The sequence below is a fragment of the Microcaecilia unicolor genome, chromosome 7, assembly GCF_901765095.1.
Source record: "Microcaecilia unicolor chromosome 7, aMicUni1.1, whole genome shotgun sequence".
NCBI classification, from domain to species: Eukaryota; Metazoa; Chordata; class Amphibia; order Gymnophiona; family Siphonopidae; genus Microcaecilia; species Microcaecilia unicolor.
In genome coordinates, this window is record NC_044037.1 from 82,494,110 (window position 1) to 82,514,948 (window position 20,839).

Here is a 20,839-nt window from a genome sequence, read left to right on the forward strand (position 1 = left end):
TCTCAACCTCAACATTTGTGAGAAGGGGAGACTGTCCACCCACCAGCCTGCCCGTTCATACGCAAATCAGGAAAAATGGACAGGCTGGCAAAACCCGCCCATTTGTCTAGCTGTGTCCTCAAAAAGAGGACATGTCCAGGTAAAATTGGAAGTATGATAACCCTACATTTACTAATTGTTGAAGTATGTTTAATAGTGTTAAAAGGTGATGCACTGGAGAAAATGCAAGCAAAAGAGAGGGATCAGAGCACAACAAAATGAGTCAACTAGTGGAAAAAAACATAAAGGGCCTACAAGAACAGATAAGCATTGAGATGTGGCTTTATTACAAGACTTGACACGGTCTGTGTTTCAGCAACCCACCTGAGTCAGGGATCTGATCAAAAAACAATAAATATTACACAAATTAACAATATAAAAATATCATGATATAAATCAGAAACATAAATAATTAAATAAAATTAAGAACATTAAAATATGACTTTACCATTAAGTATATAAAACATACATAATATCAGCAAAGATGGCAAACAACCAATAAATCACCTCAATATTCATATTGATGTTATACAGTATCAATATAACATTAAATAAAACATAAATAATAAATGGATAATGAGGTGATTTATTGGGTTTTTTTATTGTCTCTGCTGACATTATCAGGCTTATTTTGGAAAGAGAAGGGCGCCCATCTTTCGACACAAATCGGCATAATCGAAAGTCAATTTTGGGCGTCCCCAACTGCTTCCCGTCGCGGGGATGACCAAAGTTCCCGGGGGCATGTCGGAGGCGTAGCGAAGGTGGTACTGGGGCGTGCCTAACAGATGGGCGTCCTCAAATAATAATGGAAAAAAGAAGGGGGTCTTGCTCCATTTTTTCTTATGACCAAGCCTCAAAAAGGTGCACGAGCTGACCAGATGAGCACTGGAGGGAATCGGGGATGACCTCCCCTGACTCCCCCAGTGGTCACTAACCCCCCTCCCACCCTGAAAAAAACAACTTTAAAAACTTTTTTTGCCAGCCTAAAATGTCATACTCAGGTCCATCGCAGCAGTATGCAGGTCCCCAGGAGGGGAGGTATGTGTGTGTCAGTGGAGGCATAGCGAAGGCATGAACATCCTTCTTTCAAACATTTTGGACTTCCTGAACTGCCCCCCCCCCCCCCCAGTGACAGCCAAATTTCAAGGGAGTGGAGTGACATGGAGTGGAGAGGAGTGGCCTAGTGGTTAGAGCACTGGTCTTGCAATCCAGATGTGGCTGGTTCAAATCCCACTGCTGCTACTTGTGATCCAAAATCCAAATAAATAAAGGGGGTGTCAGAAACATAGTAGGCATGGGCGTCCTTCTCACAGAAACATCCACACCTTGGACATCCTCAACTGCCATCACAGGGACAGAGGCATAGCAAAGGACATCCTCAACTGCCATCACAGGGACGGAGTCATAGCAAAGGACATCCTCAACTGCCAATGCAGGCATAGCTAAGGACATCCTTCACCCATACTCTTAAAAAAAACATCCCTGACAAGCACTTGGACTTGTATTTTTCTAAGGTAGACGGCTATTATATACACAGCTTGTCTGCATGTATGAAGCCGTCTTTGGCATGCGCAGAGCAGCCATGCATAATGCTTGGCTGCTCTGCACTGGCTTCCCCTCCTTAGGAAGGAAATCATGCATGCGTGCAATTTCCTTCATGCATGTCCGTTCCTTTCTGAATCGATAAGAGATCGGTAAAGGAAGGGCTTTTTCCGTTCAGTTATTGCATCAGTTAGTTCACTACAGTGCCCCCTAGGGTGCCTGGTTGGTGTCCTGGCATGTCAGGGGGACCAGTGCACTATGAATGCTGGCATCTCCCATGACCAAATGAGTTGGATTTGGTCATTTTTGAGATGGGCATCATTGGTTTCCATTATGGCTGAAAACCGGGGACAACCATCTCTAAGGTCGACCATCTCAACATTTAGGTCGACCATCTCTAAGGTCGACCTAAATGTGGAGATTTGGGCGTCCCTGACCGTATTATCGAAATGAAAGATGGACACCCATCTTGTTTTGATAATATGGGTTTCCCTGCCCCTTCGCGGGGACATCCTGCGAGGATGCCCTCAGGAAAACTTGGGTGCCCCTCCATGTAAGTCTTATATGCTTAATGGTAAATGTCATATTTTTAATGCTCTTAATTGTATTTAATTATTTATGTTTCTGATTTTATATAATGATATGTTTTTTTATAATATTTCAGTCTGTTGCCATTTGCAGGACACAAACCGTAGAAGTCTGTCTGGCATCAGCCTTAGTTCCCACTCTCATGTCCAAGATAACACCTCTGTGCTGGAGAAAACACCTCATTCGTATCCCTTAGAAAGTCAGAAGCTCATAAGAACATAAGAAAAGCCATACTGACTCAAACCAAGGTCCATCAATCCCAGCATCCGATTGTGGTCAGTCCAGAACACAAGTACCCAGTAACTCATTTCCAGGCATGAACAATGACTCTCCCAAGTCTTCTTAGCTAAATCTTTTCATAGTCCTTTTCCTCATAGAACTTGTGCAAACCTCTTTTGAACTCTGCTATGTTGGTTGCCTTGAACACATCCTCTAGCATAGGTTGATTATGCACTGTATGAAAAAAAACCTTTCTACAATTTATTTTCAATCTGTTGGTCATTAGTTTCATGAACCATCCTCTTGTTTTGGTGTTGTTTGAAAGGTTAAGCAACTGTTCCCTATTTAACTCTTCTACTCTACTCATGATTTTGTAAACTTCTGTTATATGCCCTCTGAAGAACCCTTACCAGTTTATCCTTTCTTCATAAGGGAGGTGTTCTATTTTCTTTCTCATTTGTGTCACCTTCTCTAAACCGTTTCTATTTCTTCTGTACTTTTTTTTTTTAATGTGGTCACACTAGGGACCTATACAGAGGTATAATGATATTCTCAGTTTGGTTCACTTCCTTTTAAACAATCCCTAACATTTTCTTTGTTTCTTTATGAACTGTGGCACACTGGACTGAAAATGTCAGGGGTTCTTTTACTAAGTTGCACCAAAAAATGGCCTGCGCTGTTGTAGACGTGTGTATATTTTGGCCGAAAATAATCGTGCAGCAAAATAAAAATTGGCCCATGTCCATTTTGGGCCTGAGACCTTACTGCCAGCCATTGATTTAATAGTAAGTTCTCACATGTTAACTGGGCAGTAATTGTCAGCATGCTGTGGCTTAGTCACCCTTCCAGGACCCAGATGGGGCCAACCCTGCTGCTTAGCTTCCTTTCAAGCACAGTGACTGCTTGGTTCCACACCTCAATGGGCTACTCCCTGATCCAGCCTCACGCCCAGGGAGTCCTCTGTTTTATTTTATTTAGTTATTTATTGCATTTTTATCCCACATTTTCCCACCTTTTTGCGGGTTCAGTGTGGCTTACAATACGTTATGAAAGATGGAAATACAGTTTGTTACAACTCGGTTATGGATTACATTGTAAGGAGTTATGTGAGACAAAGTCAAGTATCATTAAGCAATATAACAATGGAAAAGAGCATTGAAACATTGGAAAGGAAACAATGGGAAACTAAAAGGGGCAATATATAATGACAGGAAAGCATTTGGTATACATTTTCTGTGAGTAAAGGTATGAGTGTGCTGAGATTACGGGGGATGAGAAGGTGAGATTACAGGGAATGAGAAATTCAGAGTGGCTGTAATGATGCATTATTGAATAGTGAGTGTGGGCTTTATGTGTTTTGGTTCTTTACGTAAATTTTCTCAAAAAGATGGGTCTTCAGTAGTTTGCGGAACGTGGTTTGCTCATAAATCGTTTTCAGGTTGCGCGGCAGTGAATTCCAGAACTGCGTGCTCATGTTAGAAAAGGTTGACGCGTGCAGCGCCTTGTATTTCAAGCCCTTGCAATTAGGGGAGTGGAGGTTTGCCAGCTCCTTTCTTGTTCTATTCAAAAATGCTGACCAAAAACCAGACTTCTTATAAATAAAAGTTCTTTTATTTTTTTCCTCAATTCAACATAATCTTCCTCTCTTATTCTTCCTTTTATTCAAACACAACTCAAAAGCATTTGCTTTGTGTCTTCCAGTCAAACACTTTTCAGGTCCAGAGCAGTTCATACAGCTTCTTTCATTTCCCTCCCCTTCCCCTCGCCGGGGTGTTCTCAAATGGTCACAGTACAAAACAGCAAAAGAAAGAAAAAACAGTTTTCTTTCACATCCCCCACAATTCTGATGCTTAAACTGGGCAGCATTCCTTTCTAGTCTCAAAGGCCAGTGTACCTGTCATATTTTAAACAGAGTCCTTCCCCACGGCCTCAATTTTTCTCCTCCAGTCTTCCACCACCGTTTTAATGGAGCTGCTAGAAAACCTCTCACTGTATTTTCCTCCGTCTGGGCCAGAGCAGCAATTTCCATGCTCTCCTCCTCCAGTCCCTCAGTTACTTCCATTTTATCCTCATCACCAGCCTCCTCCTCCCCAGGCCTCCTCAGCTGTCCCTCATTACCCTCATCAGAAATCATCTCCCAATCCTCTACTCCGTCTCCTAGCTTTTGCATAGCTCGTCTGGGAAGAGAGGGTTCCTGGGATTGATAGTTCCTTCCTCGCTTCACTACTTCAGTTGGCCTTTTGGCCACCAGAGGGCGAGCTCTCCATATACTGGGAACTTGGTATTGAAACTTTCTCTGTCGGTACTCCCCTGCTCTCTGCAACCCTTGTTCACGTGGTTTCCTTGTCCCCCTATCACCTGCCCCCTCACAGCACGTACACTGCCAATTATTGCCCGGTTAGCGCCACACGGTAGAAAGTAAAACATATTTTGGGATGAACGTAAAAAATGGAATTACCATCCGGGGCTTGCAGTAGCTGTGAAGTAGTTCCAAATTGAGGTGTGTTGGATGCGTAGGACCCGCGTAGGCACCTACGCACCTTACTAAAAGGGCCCCCCCCCCAGTGTATTGTCCACAAAAAAAACTCCAGGAGGCCGATATTCCAAGTGATTTAATCAGACAGGAACCTCTCTTGCCTGCTTAAATAGCTTCCTGCTGCCTAGCTGGGGATATTCAGTGGCACTTAACTGGACAGTGCCACTGAATATCTCCCTGAGACCACCCAAACAGAAAATGGGCAGGTCAGGAGTGGCACTGGGGACAGCACTGTGGGAAAGCTATTACATGAGACAGTGTAAAAGAAATCAGTGATAGAAATCCACTGATGGTGACATCAAAGGGATCCCTGGAGATGAAGGAGATGACCATGGCAAATGGTGGCAATGATTTGTCTGCAGAAGCGAGATCTGAGTTGGCCCCAGTAGGATAATCAAGTTCTACAGTGCCCAACTGGTTAGTTTTGAGCTGCTCTCTAGTGGTCATTTGATTGAATAGCAGAAGTCCTTTGGTAAGACCTGTAGATGTGACCCTCAAAACAATTTTGGTTGGTTTGGCCTCTGTGGAAAACTTTTCCTTGCTAGCTCATTCATCTTCTGATATCTGTTTATGTTGAGAGGTGAAGAGATTATCATAACCAGAAAGGAAACATGGGGAGCTTGAGAAACAGGTATAGCAAGTTTCAGCTACTCTGGCAACTCTTGTACAATGTAAGTACTTACCTCATCATAACACAGAGAGAGTATGAAGAACTATTCCTTAGTGCTGAAACAATAATTGGTTGAGTTCACTATTACCCCTCTGATTTCAGCATTTGATATTGCTAAATAATAAATGAATTTCTGAATATTCCTAAAGAGGCATAGAGAAGGAACAGGGAAGGGCAGAAACAAAGGAAGAGGAGGTTAGAGGATTGTACTGAGATATGAACATAAGAACATAAGAACAGCCATATTGGGTCAGACTAATGGTCCATCTAGCCCAGTATCCTGCTTCCAACAGTGGCCAATCCAGTTCATAGGTACCTGTAAGCAGTGGTGTACCAAGGGCGGGGCGGTGGGGGCGGTCCGCCCCGGATGTCAGCAGGTGTGCGTGGGGGGTGCTCCGCCGGCGCCCCAGTCCCCACCTGCCTGACAGCTCCATGGACAGACGATCCTCTTCTCCTGCCACCCGGCACCTGACCCAGCCTTTTAAAAAAATCTGTGAAGCGGCAGCACAGCGCCTCACGTCTGTCTGCTCTGCGTGTAAAGGAAGCAAATCGCCTCATCGGCCAGCCTTCCCTCACTGTGTCCCACCCTCGCGGAAATAGGAAGTTACATCAGAAGGCAGGACACAGTGAGGGAAGGCCGGCCAACGAGGCGATTTGCATCCTTTACACGCAGAGCAGACAGACGTGAGGCACTGCACTGCACCAGCACCTTCACAGATTTTTTAAAAAAGGCTGGGTCAGGTGCAGGGTGGCAAGAGAACAGAGTCGTCTGTCCACAGAGCTGGTAGGCAGGTGGGGAATGGGTCGGAGAGGGGGGCTCAGATGGGAGAAGCGGAGGGCTCATATGGGAGAAGGGGACTGGGTCAGGGAGGGGGGGCTCAAATGGGAGAAGAGGCCTGGAACTGGAGTTTGAGAAGGGGGCAGGAGGGAGAATGGGGCCATGCCTGGGGCAGGAGGGAGAATGGGTCTGGGGCTAAAAAGGGGGGCCTTAATGCAATGCATGTGGATAAAGGGGACTGGAACTGGGGGCTGAAAGGGGGCAGGGGCTGAAACTATGGGGACTGGGGGCTGAAAAGGGGACAGGGAAAAGTGGCTGGGGCTGAAGCTCGGCACTGGTGGGAGAAAAGGGCTTGGGCTGGAACTAGGGGCAGGTGGGATAATGGGGCTGGAACTTGGGGCCGAAAAGAGGGGGCAGAGAGAGAGGGGACAGATCCTGGATGGAAGGGGGAGTGAGAGGGAGGGCAGACCCTGGATGGATGGGAGAGGGAGGACAAATGTTAAATTGAAGGGGCAGAGAGAAAGGGCAGACAGTGGATGGAAGGCATAGAAAGGTCAGACAGTGGATGGAAGGGGGAGAGAGAGAGGGTAGACAGGCAGATGGTGGATGGAAGGGGCTGCGATAGAGGGCAGATGGTGGATGGAAGGGGCAGAGATAGGGCAGATGTGGATGGAAGAGAGAGATAGGGCAGATGTAGATGGAAGGAAGAGAGAGATAGGGCAGATGTAGATGGAAGGAAGAGAGAGGGCAGACATTGGATGGAGGGGAGCAGAGAGAGAGAGAGAGAGCGAAAGATGCTGGATGGAAGGAAGACAGTGAAAAGAAGATGAGGAAAACAGAAACCAGAGACAACAAACTGTAAATAAAATATATATTTTATTTTTTTTGCTTTAGGATAAAGTAGTATTGTGTTAATAAATGTTTATAAATAGAACATTTAAATAAGGTAATCTTTTTATTGGACTAATTTTATTACATTTTGACTAATTTTCAGAGATCAAAACCCCCTTCCTCAGGTCAGGATAGGATACTGTAACAGCACTATACTGTATTGACCTGAGGAAGGAGATTTTGGCCTCTGGAAGCTTAATGTATTAGTCCAATAAAATGGTATTATTTTATTTTCTATACTTGTTTTATTTCTATTTGTTAATTTGTAAAGTGGTGATTGGTATTTGTTAGTTTTTTCAAATTTACATTTTCTGTTTCTGTGGTGTTGCATTACATGCAGAATCTAGGATCTTGGGGTTTCAGTTTAATTTTTGTCTAAATAGAAAGTTTACGATTACTTATTCTATAGTGGATTAGGGTATATCTGTGTTTGTGAAAAAGACATGGCTTTCAGTTGGCATTGACTGTGCAGGATCGACGATCTGTACTATTCTACTACTACTACTACTTAACATTTCTAGAGCGCTACTAGGGTTACGCAGCGCTGTACAGTTTAACAAAGAAGGACAGTCCCTGCTCAAAGGAGCTTACAATCTAAAGGACGAAATGTCAAGTTGGGGCAGTCTAGATTTCCTGAATAGAGGTATGGTGGTTAGGTGCTGAAGGTGACATTGAAGAGGTGGGCTTTGAGCAAGGATTTGAAGATGGGCAGGGAGGGGGCCTGGCGAATGGGCTCAGGGAGTTTATTCCAAGTATGGGGTGAGGCGAGGCAGAAAGGGCGGAGCCTGGAGTTGGCGGTGGTGGAGAAGGGTACTGAAAGGAGGGATTTGTCTTGAGAGCAGAGGTTACAGGTAGGAACATAGGGGGAGATGAGGGTAGAGAGGTAGGGAGGGGCTGCAGATCGAGTGCATTTGTAGGTTAGTAGGAGAAGCTTGAACTGCTTGCGGTACCTAATCGGAAGCCAGTGCAGTGACTTGAGGAGAGCGGTGATATGAGTATATCGGTCCAGGCGGAAGATAAGACGTGCAGCAGAGTTCTGAATGGACTGAAGGGGGGATAGATGGCTAAGTGGGAGGCCAGTTTCATTTTACAATAGGTGAATTGATGTTCTAGTGCTCACTGTAGTGTTTAAGATGCAGTGGCGTTCCTAGAGGCGCTGACACCCGGGGCGGTTGCCGATGCGCCCTGCCCCCTGAGTGCAGCGCCCCGCCCCCCCCCCCCCCCCGGTGCAGCGCGAACCCCCTCATCACCCCCCCACCCCAGTGAAAGACCCCCCCCCGGGTGCACACTGCTGGGGGGGGGGTGCCGCACGCCGGTCAGCTTCGTTGTTTCCATGCTCCCTCTGCCTCGGAACAGGAAGTAACCTGTTCTGGGGCAGAGGGAGCATGGAAACAATGAAGCTGACCGGCGCACGGCACCCCTCCCAGCGGCGTGCACCCGGGGCGGGCCGCAACCACCGCCCCCCCCTTAGTACGCCACTGTTAAGATGATTCCTTTTCCTTGTGTGACTCATAGAAATTACTGCTTATGGTATGCTAGAATTGCTCTATAGGTCCTGAGTGTTTTATATTCTCTGAATGCCTAGTACTAGATTTTGGAGAGGGGTGTTAAAGAATGACTGGCCCTGGGTGTTAACTACCCTAGGTATGCCACTACCTGTAAGAAAACCAATAATAGCAACATTCCATGCTACCAATTCCAGGGCAAGCAGTGGCTTCCCCATGTCCGTCTCAATAACAAGGACTATGGACTTTCCTTCAGGAACTTGTATAAACATTTTTTTAACCCAGATAATCTAACTGCTGTTATCTTCGGCAACGAATTCCTGAGCTTAACTATTCACTGAGTGAAAAATTATTTCCTGCTATTTTTTTTAAAGTATTTCCATGTAACTTAATTAAGTGTCCCCTACTCTTTGTACTTTTTGAAAGAGTAAAAAATCCCATGATTCTTTAATTTTCTCAGGAGTCTCTCATGAAGAACTTTGTCAAAAGCTTTCCGAAAATCTAGATATGCTATATCAAACAGCTCACCACTATCCTTGTGTTTATTCACGTCTTCAAAGAAATGAAGAAAATTGGTGAGGCAATACTTGCACTGTCTAAATGCATTCTGGTTGTGTTCCAGTAAACCATTTGTATCTGTGGAAAGAGGAAGATATAGACAGGGAAAAATGAAAGTAGACAGGGAAGAAAAGGTGATGGACAGATGAGAAAGGGAAACAGAACTGAACGAGGTAGTTAGACAGAAAGATTGAAAGGTACATTAAGATGGGTAAGGAAATGATAGTGGGATAGAGACAAACTGAAGAGTTAAGAAGAACGGAAAGTATGCCCACATTAGCTTCGAGCCTTTAAACTTCCATCTCTGTGAATGAAATGCAGCAAGAGTAGGAATACAGTGATTGGCAGAAAGAAGATGAAAACAGAGGTATGTAGAACAAGGGATGGAGAAAAAGGAGCAAGTAGAAGGTGGTGAGAGATAACAAGAAAACCAATTGTGTTGGGAGGTGGGAGAGACAGAGACATAAATAAAGACAACAAGTTGTGAACTGAGAGAAGGATGTGAATGAAGAGAAAAATTGGAGAAGGCCCGGAAAAGAGGAATGGGAGTAGACAATAAGGAAGGGAGAATGGATGTATATAAGAAACTGTCACAAAGACAACAATAAGGAAGAAATGAGAAAATAAAGAAGAGACAAAAGAGCCCAATATAGAAAGACGAGAAAACTATTTATGCATTTTTAGTGTGTGTGTGTATGTTGGGGGGGGGGGGGGGGGGAGAGAAACTGCTACACAAAACTTTCTGGACCAGCAAAGAGTGCTACACAAACAATGTAATGTAACATGGTTCTTGTGTCCTGCTAAGTCCCATAAAACAGTGGTTCAAAGTGGATCACAAAAAAACTGGTAATAAAAAAAAGAAGAAAAAGAAAAGCAGTTCCAACAAACAGTTAAACAAGATTATTTTTAAATAAATAAGTTTTAAAGATTTTACAAAAAGAATAATAAGGGGAAGTTCAATATATTGTTAAGTATTACCTACAAGGATGAAAGATTTATTATAGCCTTAGCCAGCAGTCAGTTGTCCCTCCTGTCACCTCTCTTACCCCCTTGTTTACTATGCCGCTCAGCAATGCCAACACAGCCCATTCAAAGTGAATGGGCTGCGTCGGCATTAGCGCACTGGCAGCTGCTAGCATAGCTTAGTAAACAGGAGGGTTAGTCTCTTCTCAGTGTGTACAACTTTTTTTTTGTCTTACAAGGCCTTTCCATGCAGTTCTTTCTCTTGATAATATCAGCACACTGGATATTATGAAAATTATATTACCTAACACAGACTTTGAGCTTTATCGTGCTTCTAAAGATTAGAATGGCTTCACAGCCTTGCAATGGGTTGCCTGAGATAGATCTTAAATAAGCTTTTGATATAGCCTTCCGAGGATATTGCAATTAGCAATGTCCCCAGATGTGCCTCCTGTGCAGGGAAATAAAAAATATCTTCCAGTGTGGGATTAGTTCATGCTAAGCAGAACACTACAGTGGAATACTGCATCCCATGTTAGTATTCTTTTAGCGTGCCGTAGGTCTATCATGCCTAGAGAATTGCTTTTGATGGACAAACCCCGGTCATCAGATATGGATGTGTTGACATGCATTTTGCCATTTTCAAAGATGATATATTTATTTGTCACATTTTGAGGACCCATTGGAACGTTTTAGAACTGCATCCTTGTTTGGAAATATTTCCCATTATTGCTTAGAAAAGAGGGTGCACGATTGGCGAGTTACTATCCAGGCAACGTTATGAGGAAGATGTCATCTGATTGAATAGAATGCCATTCAAATTTTGGACATTGTCAATGGTATTTGCTATTACTGGTCCAAAATGGATGGATCATAAAATGAGATGTATGATACAATCACGTTTCAACACAGACTGTAAAAGTGCTAATGTGGTATATATGGTAGAATGTCCATACCAGTTAATCTATACAGGAAGGAGAAGTAGACCAGTACGTATACGATTGACAGAACATAAATCACTATCAATAACATGGAGATGCCTTTAGCTCCCCATTGGAGGGAGAAACAACATACTGTGAAGGATATTCACTGGCAAATTTTAGATCAAGTAAAAGAGAGCTGGAAGGGTGGAAATCATGAGAGTACTCTTAATTTTAAAGAACGGTGGATATTTTTGTTATAGACGGTAATACCAACCAGTCTGAATAGTGAGATTGAATGGACTTCCTTAATATGGTATCATCAGAATAGGAGTGTTTGATTGGTGGGCTTGGTGAGCTGATTATTTAAATACCTCAAGTAAAATGCCAGTGCCATGTTATCATGTCATCGCCGGTCGGCAAGTAGAAGAGTCTAAATATTTATTTCCTTGTTCTTTTTTTCTTTGCCCTAAAATAATCTATTAAATGATGAAAACCCCTCAAACCCCTTTCTTAAAGAGAGGTATATCACCATTGTTATTTTAAGGCAGAAAGTGGAAGACAATCAGGCTTATTTTCGAAAGGGATCGCCGGCCATCTTCTGACACAAATCGGGAGATCGCCGGCGATCTCTCAATCCCGGCCAAATCGGTATTATCGAAAGCCGATTTTGGCCAGCCCCAATTGCATTTTCGTTGCGGCGCCGGCCAACCTTCAAGTGGGCATGTTGGTAGGGTAGCAAAGGCGGGAAGGGGCGGGCCAGGGCGGGGTTACGAGATGGCCGGCTTCCCCTTATTATGAAAAAAAAAGGCCGGCTCGAACGAGCATTTCACTGGCCGGACTTGGTCTATGTATTGTTAGGACCAAGTCCCAAAAAAAAGCCCCAACTGACCAGATGACCACCAGAGGGAAGCAGGGATCACTTTCCCTTACTCCCCCAGTGGTCACCAACCCCCTCCCACAAAAAACAAAACAAAACATTTTTTGCCAGCCTGTATGCCAGCCTCAAATGTCATACCCAGCTCCCTGACAGCAGTATGCAGGTCCCTGGAGCAGCTTTTAGTGGGTGCACTGCACAGGTGGACCCAGGCCCATCCCCCCCTACCTGTTCCACTTGTGTGGTTAATGTTGAGCCCCCTAAAACCCACTGTACCCACATGTAGGTGCCCCCTTCACCCCTTAGGTCTATGGTAATGGTGTAGACATGTGGGCAGTGGGTTTTGGGTGGATTTGGGGGGCTCAGCACACAAGGGAAGGGTGCTATGCACCTGGAAGCTAATTTTGTATTTTTTTAAAGATTTTTAAGTGCCCCCTAGGGTGCCCGGTTGGTGTCCTGACATGTCAGGGGGGCCAGTGCACTACAAATGCTGGCTCCTCCCACGACCAAATGCCTTGCATTTCACCGGGTTTGAGATGGCCGGGTCTGGTTTCCATTATGGCTGAAAATCGGAGCCAGCCATCTCATCTAAACCCGGTGATGTGCCGGCAATCCTGTTTGAAAACCGGCGAGCGATTTGGCCGGCACCAAGCGTATTTTGAAAATATGCTTGGCTCCGCCTGCTCGTGGAGCCGGCCCTGAAGATGGCCGGCCATCGATTTGGCTGGCGCCGTTCGATAATGCCCCTCAATATCTGTTTGTTTTGATTTTTTTTCAGGGGATCTGTCCTTGAAATGGCGTTAAGCTAAATATGTGCCATGTCAGACTGTTTGCCCCTGAGCCAACAAAAGCTGATAAAGCTAAGTTTCTGCATTTAATCACTAGTATCTTAAAGATTTAAGAGAAAATCATAAATAAGCATTTTTATATCAAAATTACAAAGAGACCAATGAAGAACTGGGTGCATGATTCTTGAAGCTGTAAAAAAACCTCTTCCTCAGCTCCAAGCTGCACTAGAGATCTATTTAAAGAAATAACAATACATTTCAATTATAACTATTTGTTTGGACTCTAGTGTATAATTACACATTCGGGGATGGAATGTAGGCAATACCTGTGCTAATCGGGTAGCATGGGCACAGAACCGCATGCTACCCGATTAGCGAGTGAGTAGCACCAGAGCCCTTCCTGCCTCCTAATAGGTGATGGTAAGGGCTCCTGGCATTAATGGCCATGTGCAAATTGGAGAAATGAGCACATGGCCATTATTAAAAAAACCCAAAAAATGCGGCCATTTTACTGTCAAGCTAAAACTGTCTGTAGAGCGCAGGAAACCATGTGCTGATAGCAGGGCCGGCCACTCCTACTGCAGCTTAATAAAAGGATCCCTAAATAAATTCACACCTATTACAACAGTAGCAGCATACATTACAGTTCTGTGCACTAACTGCAATGTGCAGGCATCCATTTCCCATCCCATAACATGTTTTGCATTTAGCACATGAATTGTGCTCATGCCAACTGCTTAGCGCACTTTATTAAAAGGGTCCCTAATTTGCAACCGAGGCATTTGAGGGATAAGGGGGTAATTATGTTTATGTTTATTAAATTTTATATACTGCTTAACTTATTCAGTACAAAGTGGTTTACGATATACATTAAAAAGAAAAAGAAAATACTATTTCTTTGACAGGAAAGACTAAATCAATCAGCAGAAAAAGCATTCACCACATAATCCAGGCTTAATATCTCATCTTCTCAATGTGTTTTGCAGCATCTCCTAATATAGTTACTCTTTTTCAAATGAATGCCTGTGTAAATAAAAATGTTTTTAATAAAACTTATTTTTTTTTTAATCAGCTTCATCTTGAATTGCTTTAGGCAGATCGTTCCACAGGTAGGGTGCTAACCAAAGACAAGACATTTTCCGGGTCCATTCCTGTGAGACATAAGCTTTCTGTGGTCTTGTAGTGACTTTAGAACCCTACTTGGTGTGTAGGGGAGTACTAGATAATTTAAAATATGGTGGTTCATGTTGATAATATGCAATGACGCTCATCTTCAAAGCACACAGACTTACAAAGTTACATATATTACTATGGAACTTTGTAAGTCTATGTGCTTTGAAAATGAGCACCAATATGTGCCAATTTTAATACTTTATTATTTGTGCTATTAATAACCAATGGAGTGGAGGAGGAATAGCCCCTAGTGGTTAGTGCAGTGGGCTTTAATCCTAGTGAACTGAGTTCAGTTCCCACTGTAGTTCCTTATGACTCTGGCCAAGTCACTTAACCCTCCATTGCCCCAGGTACAAAATAAGTGCATCACTTTGGTTGTACCCTCATAATGGTAGGATACCAAATTATTTTCCCCTTTCCCTAAGAAAAGCAAGGGTACAAGTCCCTGCATGCAATAGAGAAAACCCAGGGCTGGATCAACCCTGTTGAGCAAATCTGGATCCAGTTGGCAACCTTAATCCACTTGTATCTTGCTTCATCTTTATGAAAAATTCCACAGTAAATCTGTGTGTTAGCTATATATGTTTTATCAGTTTTTACTCCAAGGTCCCGTGATTCATTTTTATTGGTCCACCCGTTCTTTCTTGTCTTTTAGCTACATAAAAAAAGTTTTCTGTTGGAGACAAATGCTGCTCTTAGCCACCGACCTGAGACAGATACAACCTCATGATACTCACCTGCCTTTATGCTTTACTAGGACAAATGTAAGCCTGAAACAAACAAAAAAAAGACACATTGCTGCTACTGTTTCTGCACAGTGCAGGAAAAGCTATTTTGCTGTCTGGTGAATGCTATCATTCCTTAGTCTTGCACATCTGAGCACAAAATAGTTCTCCAACCTAGAACAATGCTGCTCTCTAGTGGTCATTCATTTGTCAGCCCAACAAATGTTGATTCCAGAAAGACCAAAAGAACAAAATACACTGGAGGGTAATAGTTAACAGGGAAGTCATCATTTAAAGATAAGTTATCTGCCTATCTTTAAGCAGTTTTCAATCTCACAATAGGCTAGATTTAGTAGAATGTACAACTACATATAGTAATACTAACTGGGTCCCATTCCATAAATTGCAGTTTGAAAAGCTATATAGAAGAGATTCCTTGTCCTCCTTAAGTCTAGTCTACCTTAACAAAGCCACACCTGGGAGCCTGAGGCAAAGGTGGGGCTCCAAAAAGGAAGCCATGGATGTTAACCTGGCAGTGCTTAACACCTGCAACTTTGTAGCTGTCCCGCACCCTGGAATTCATCATTACATGATTCAAGTTGAGTTAGACAGATCTCCCACTCAAGCCATTGTAGACTTTGAGCGTGTTAAAACCCTTATTCAAAGGGAGGTGTTTATAAGAGCTCAGATCAATTATGAACAAAGAGTGACTTTGACTTATGTCTATGGCGATCAGAGGCAATATCTTACTGCCCAGGTCTCAATAAGGCAACACCGGAGCATGTCAACCTCAAAGTAGGAGTACTACCCTGGCTTCCATACCTTGCCATTCTTGGATGTGACTACGTGGCTTTTGGGATTCTTGTAGCCCAACTGACCATCAGAATGGCAAGTTCTGAAGAAAAGTAATTTCCAGATGTCTTCCCCGTAGAGGACTCAAATGCATATGCTAAGGAGTCCAGTATGCCTAAGCCCCACTGGCAACATTGACTGGAGAAATCCTAGTATGCTAAGAATCTATGGGCTGTAATAAACAGCTGCTCAGAGATGGTACAAGAAGCCAAAATGCTTCAAGAATCCTTACCTGTTACATCTAAATGGGTTACAGAGAGTAACAAAGGCAATTTTAGGTGGGCCCAGATTGAGGATGAGTCCCTTGTACTTGCATGGGAACAAGTTTAAATGATAGGTGGTAAGCCAGTCCTTAGCCTAGGAATCCAGAGACTATCTCTACTCTTTTTCATAGTAAGAAAGGACCTGGTGTCTTGGATAGCACAGTGAAACTTAGAAAGGAAAGTGGCTCAGCAGCTCCTACTACCCTGACCCCATTGCCAAAAAAAAAAAAAAAAACCACACACACACAAGTGCTTCAGTTGGCTCATAGCCATTTGCTAGGAGGCCATTTAGGTGAAAATGAAATTCATGAGCAAATATTAATACAATTTTATTTGCTACAACTATAAAATTCTATCAGTCATGCTCTACCTGTCAGTTAGCTAAAGCTGCTGAGATCTGACCTGCCTTTTTAGTACCAATTCCTATTGTGCAAACATCCTTTGAGAGAGATGCCATGGATTTAGTTGGACCTTTGAAGTGGACCACCAGACGCAACTACTACAACTACATACCATCTGATATCTGGAAGCTGTACAATTGTGAAATATGGAGACTGCAACAGTGGTAATGGTAACCACCCTAATTGAGATCTTCTCAAGAACTGGTTTGTCCAAGGAATTATTACCGGACCAAGGGACCATATTTGTGACTCTGGTAATGTAGCAAGTTTATGTATTGTTGAAAGTGAAAACTCTTTGTACTTCAGTGTATCAGATTACATCACCACATTGATGGTTCAACAGCCTGGATCACCAACCCTTACTGAAGAAATCTGAGATAGATGTGAAAACATAGAAGAGGATTGTGTGTACATGTGGATTCACTATGGATTATTCAAAATATCCACAGCAAATTTCCAGCTCCTGTTCAGAGTGTTTAAAATTTATTTTGAATATTTTCCAAAAATCATCTCCTAAAAAAAAATCCACAGATTTTACCAGTGGATCCACAGAAAATTTGAAGATTCCATCAAACAAACTCAGTGCATTAATTCTCTCTATATGTGAAGCTACTAACAGAGCAATAACTGGTAATACCCAGAAAGGCTTAGTTCCCAATCACGTTTCACTTGACTCAGCTAGCAGAAATAATCAGATAAAGTTTCATAGGTACATCTCATCCACTCCCTTTATTCTTGTTTAAAACCTCCTACACCCTACTTCTTTTGCTAGGGATGTGTAAGGTAAAAATATTCAATTCAACTCATGGTCATTTCATAACTCATTTGGTTCATTTTCAGATGCTAAATCATTTGTCACCTTGATTTCATTCATTCCCATTAAAGTTAACAGGGCAGCCATTTTATATGACAATGGGAATTTTCTTGGCTTCTAAGCAAGTTTATTTGAAAATTGATGGAAGTTGTTGATAGGCACCTGTCAGAGAGGCAACAACACTACAAGATATCAAGGGGACAAATCTATACTGGTGAGCACAAGTTAGGAACCCAGATGCAGAGCGTTGAGCGTGAATTTTACATTGTTATCTAAGTGCCCAGGATCTGTTATAAAATTACTAGTGTTAAGTCGGCATCTACCTACCTAAATTTAGGCGCACCCACTTACACCATGTCAGTACCAAGCTGCTTATGCCATTTCAGTACCAAGCATAGATACACTTGCCTAAATGTGGCACTTTAAGGCATAACTTACAGTATTCTAACCGGCCAATATTCAGCACTATTTAACCGGCCAGAAATGACTCCTAAACAGTTAAACAACACTTAACTGGCAAAGTGCTAATATTCAGCGTACGCCACTTGGTTATATCTGCTGAATATTAGCACTTAGAGCATAGCAGCTAAATGGCTATACCGTGCGATATAACTGAGGGGGACAGGAAGAGATGGGGCATAGGGGAAGACAAGGCAATACTAGATGGTTGGGTGGAGGAGAGATAGGACAATGAGGGATGATAGTTTTTTGTGGTAGTGGGGAGGGAAGGAGAGACAGAGTGATGCTAGATGGCTAGGCTGTAGGACCAAGAGACAGGACAATATTGAATGGTGATGGTGTGGAAGAGATAAGTGATAGTGGATGATGGGGGAAGAGATAGAGGTGATTCTGGTTGATCAGGGGGAAGAGGGGGAGATGGGTCCATAGGAGCTGGCTTTGTGAGTGCTTGAGCACCCCCAATATTGAGAGAATTCATTGTATGTGTCCAGGGAGGGGTTATTTCCATTGGGCTTAGCACCCCCAATAATTCTGAAAAGTTGGCTCCTATGGATGGGTTGATGCTGGAGAGGAGAAATGCTGGATGGTTGGGGAAGCGAGAGAAAAAGGGGTGATGCTGGATGGCAGGGAATGAAGAAGCATGGAAGAGAAGAAAGAATTAGTGAATTGACAAGAGGCCCTGGAAACAGAATTCAGAGCACAGAGAGAGGGAAGCAGAAGCAGAGATAGAGAACAAGATGATTAGAAAAATAAAATCACCAGGCAATAAAGGTAAGAAAAATTATTTTCATTTTAGGAAATGAAACGTCAGTTCTGAGAATTTAATTCTGCTGTCTATATTTTGCAGTATACAAGAGGAAATGTGAGGGAGGACACTTTATGCGATGAATCATGATATAAAATTTTGTAATCGCGATTGTGTGATTATAATTTTTAATTCATGTGCAGCCCTAGTCTAAATCAAATGTTTCTGGAACACTGAGCCAGTTTAAGATGCATGAATGAGTATCTGATTGTTTTCATAGACAGGCTTTACCAGGAAGAATTTGACCCAGTCAACCCATTCACTTGGTCAGTCAGCCCATTCAAACATTCAGTCAAGCCAGATACTCAGTCAGCAGCCCAGTCAACCCATTCAATCAATCTTGCCAGTCAGCCAAGACAACCCATTCAGTCAACTCAGTCACGTGGACGGTCATTTTCGATAGAACGTCTAAATCAGAATTTGGACATTTTACAAAAAATGTCCAAATTCTGAACACGAAAGGTCATTTCTGAAAAAAATAGACGTCTATCTTTTGTATTCAAAAATGCTTTGGACGTCCTTTTTTTTTTTTGGTCCATTTTCGAACAAAAGACATCCAAAACAGAGGAGTGACTTAATGGTTAGAGCAGCGGGCCTTGATCCTGGCAACATGGGTTCAGTGCCCACTGCTGCTCCTTGTGACTTTGGGCAATTCAAATGCACAAGGGTAATTTTTGGATATGACATCTAAGTCTGAATTTGGACATTTTTTGTAAAATGTCCAAAATCAAAACAGGAAAGATCATTTTCTACAAAAAAAGGTCTATCTTTTTCTTTTGAAAATGCTGTTTGGAAAAATGTTTTGTGATTTGAGGGAGTAAGGGGAGGTGATCCCTGATTCACTCCAGTGGTCATCTGGTCATTTGGGGCACCTCTTGTGTGGAGTAGTCTAGTGGGTAGTACAGCAGACTTTGATCCTGGGGAAGTGGGTTCAATTCCCACTACAGCTATTTTTTATAAAAACAGGTCTAGCTCAAAACGTCTAAGTTTTAGTCTTGGATGTTTTTGTTTTGTTCCATTATGGCTGAAATACATCTAAGTCTTAGGAACACCCAAGTCCCGCGTTGAACACACCCCCTTGAGATTTAGACGTCCTTCTGACGGACTTCAGAGAGACGTCTAAAAATAGGTTTTGAAAATACTGATTTGGATGTCTTTGTGAGATAAACGTCCAAATGCAGACTTACGTCACGGTTTCAACGTTTTTCTCTTTTGAAAATGAGCCTGTCAGTCAGCCCATTCACTTAGAGGGGCATTTTCAAAAGAAACGTCTAAGTCAGAATTTGGACATTTTAAAAAGACGTCCAAATTCTGAGGCGGGGAGAAGGTCATTTTCAAAAAAGATGGACGTCCATATGTTGTGTTTGAAAATACCATGGACGTCCTTGATTTTCGGCCATTTTCGAAACAAAGACAAAGGAGCCAGCATTTTTAGCATTTTCAGGGGGGCCAGTCATGCCAGGAAAGCAATCGGGCACCCTAGGGGGCACTGCATTGAACTTCATAAAATGCTCCCAGGTACACAGCTCCCTTACCTTGTGTGCTGAGCCGCCCAAAACCCACTACCCCGAACTGTACACCACTATCCTAGCCCTTATGGGTGAAGGAGGCACCTATATGTGGCTACAGTGGGTTTCTGGTGGGTTTTGGAGGGCTCACAGTTTCCTGCACAAGTGTAACAGGTAGTGGGGGGATGGGCCTGGGTCCACCTGTCTGAAGTGCACTAAACTACTCCAGTGACCTGCATACTGCTGTCATGGACCTGAATATGACATCTGAGGCTGGCAAGTAATGTTCTTCACCACACTTTTTGGGGGTGGGAGGGGGTTAGTAACCACTGGTGGCATAAGGGGAGGTCACCCCTGATTCCCTCCAGTGGTCAGCTGGTCATTTGGGGCACCTTTTTGTGCCTTATTCATAACAGAAACAGGTCCAGCTCAAAACGTCCAAGTTTTAGTGCTGGATGTTTTTGCTTTGCTCCATTATGGCTCAATAGACGTCCAAGTCTTAGGAACGCCCAAGTCCCAACTTGAACATGTCTCCAATATGCCCCTTTGAGATTTGGACGTCCTTTCGACGGACTTCCGAGAAAGACGTCCAAAATGTGGTTTTGATTATACCGATTTGGACGTTTCTGTGAGATGGATGTCCAAATGCCGATTTATGTCACTTTTTGGATGTCCATCTCTTTTGAAAATGAACCTGATAGTCAGTTTGCAGCCCAGTCACCCCAGTCCTTTAGTCAGTCAGCAGCCCAGTCTACCCAGTTAGTCAACCCAGTCCCACCAGTCAGCCCAATCAACAAAGTCAATCCAATCAGTTAACCCAGTCGATCCAGTTAGTCAGCCCAAAGAACCCTTTCAGTCACCCAATGTGCACAGATGAAAAATCACACAATACAACTGGAAGGTATGGGGGTAAATTGCACATGGCAGTTACAATCTAATCAAAGGAATGGGGTAAACTATATGGA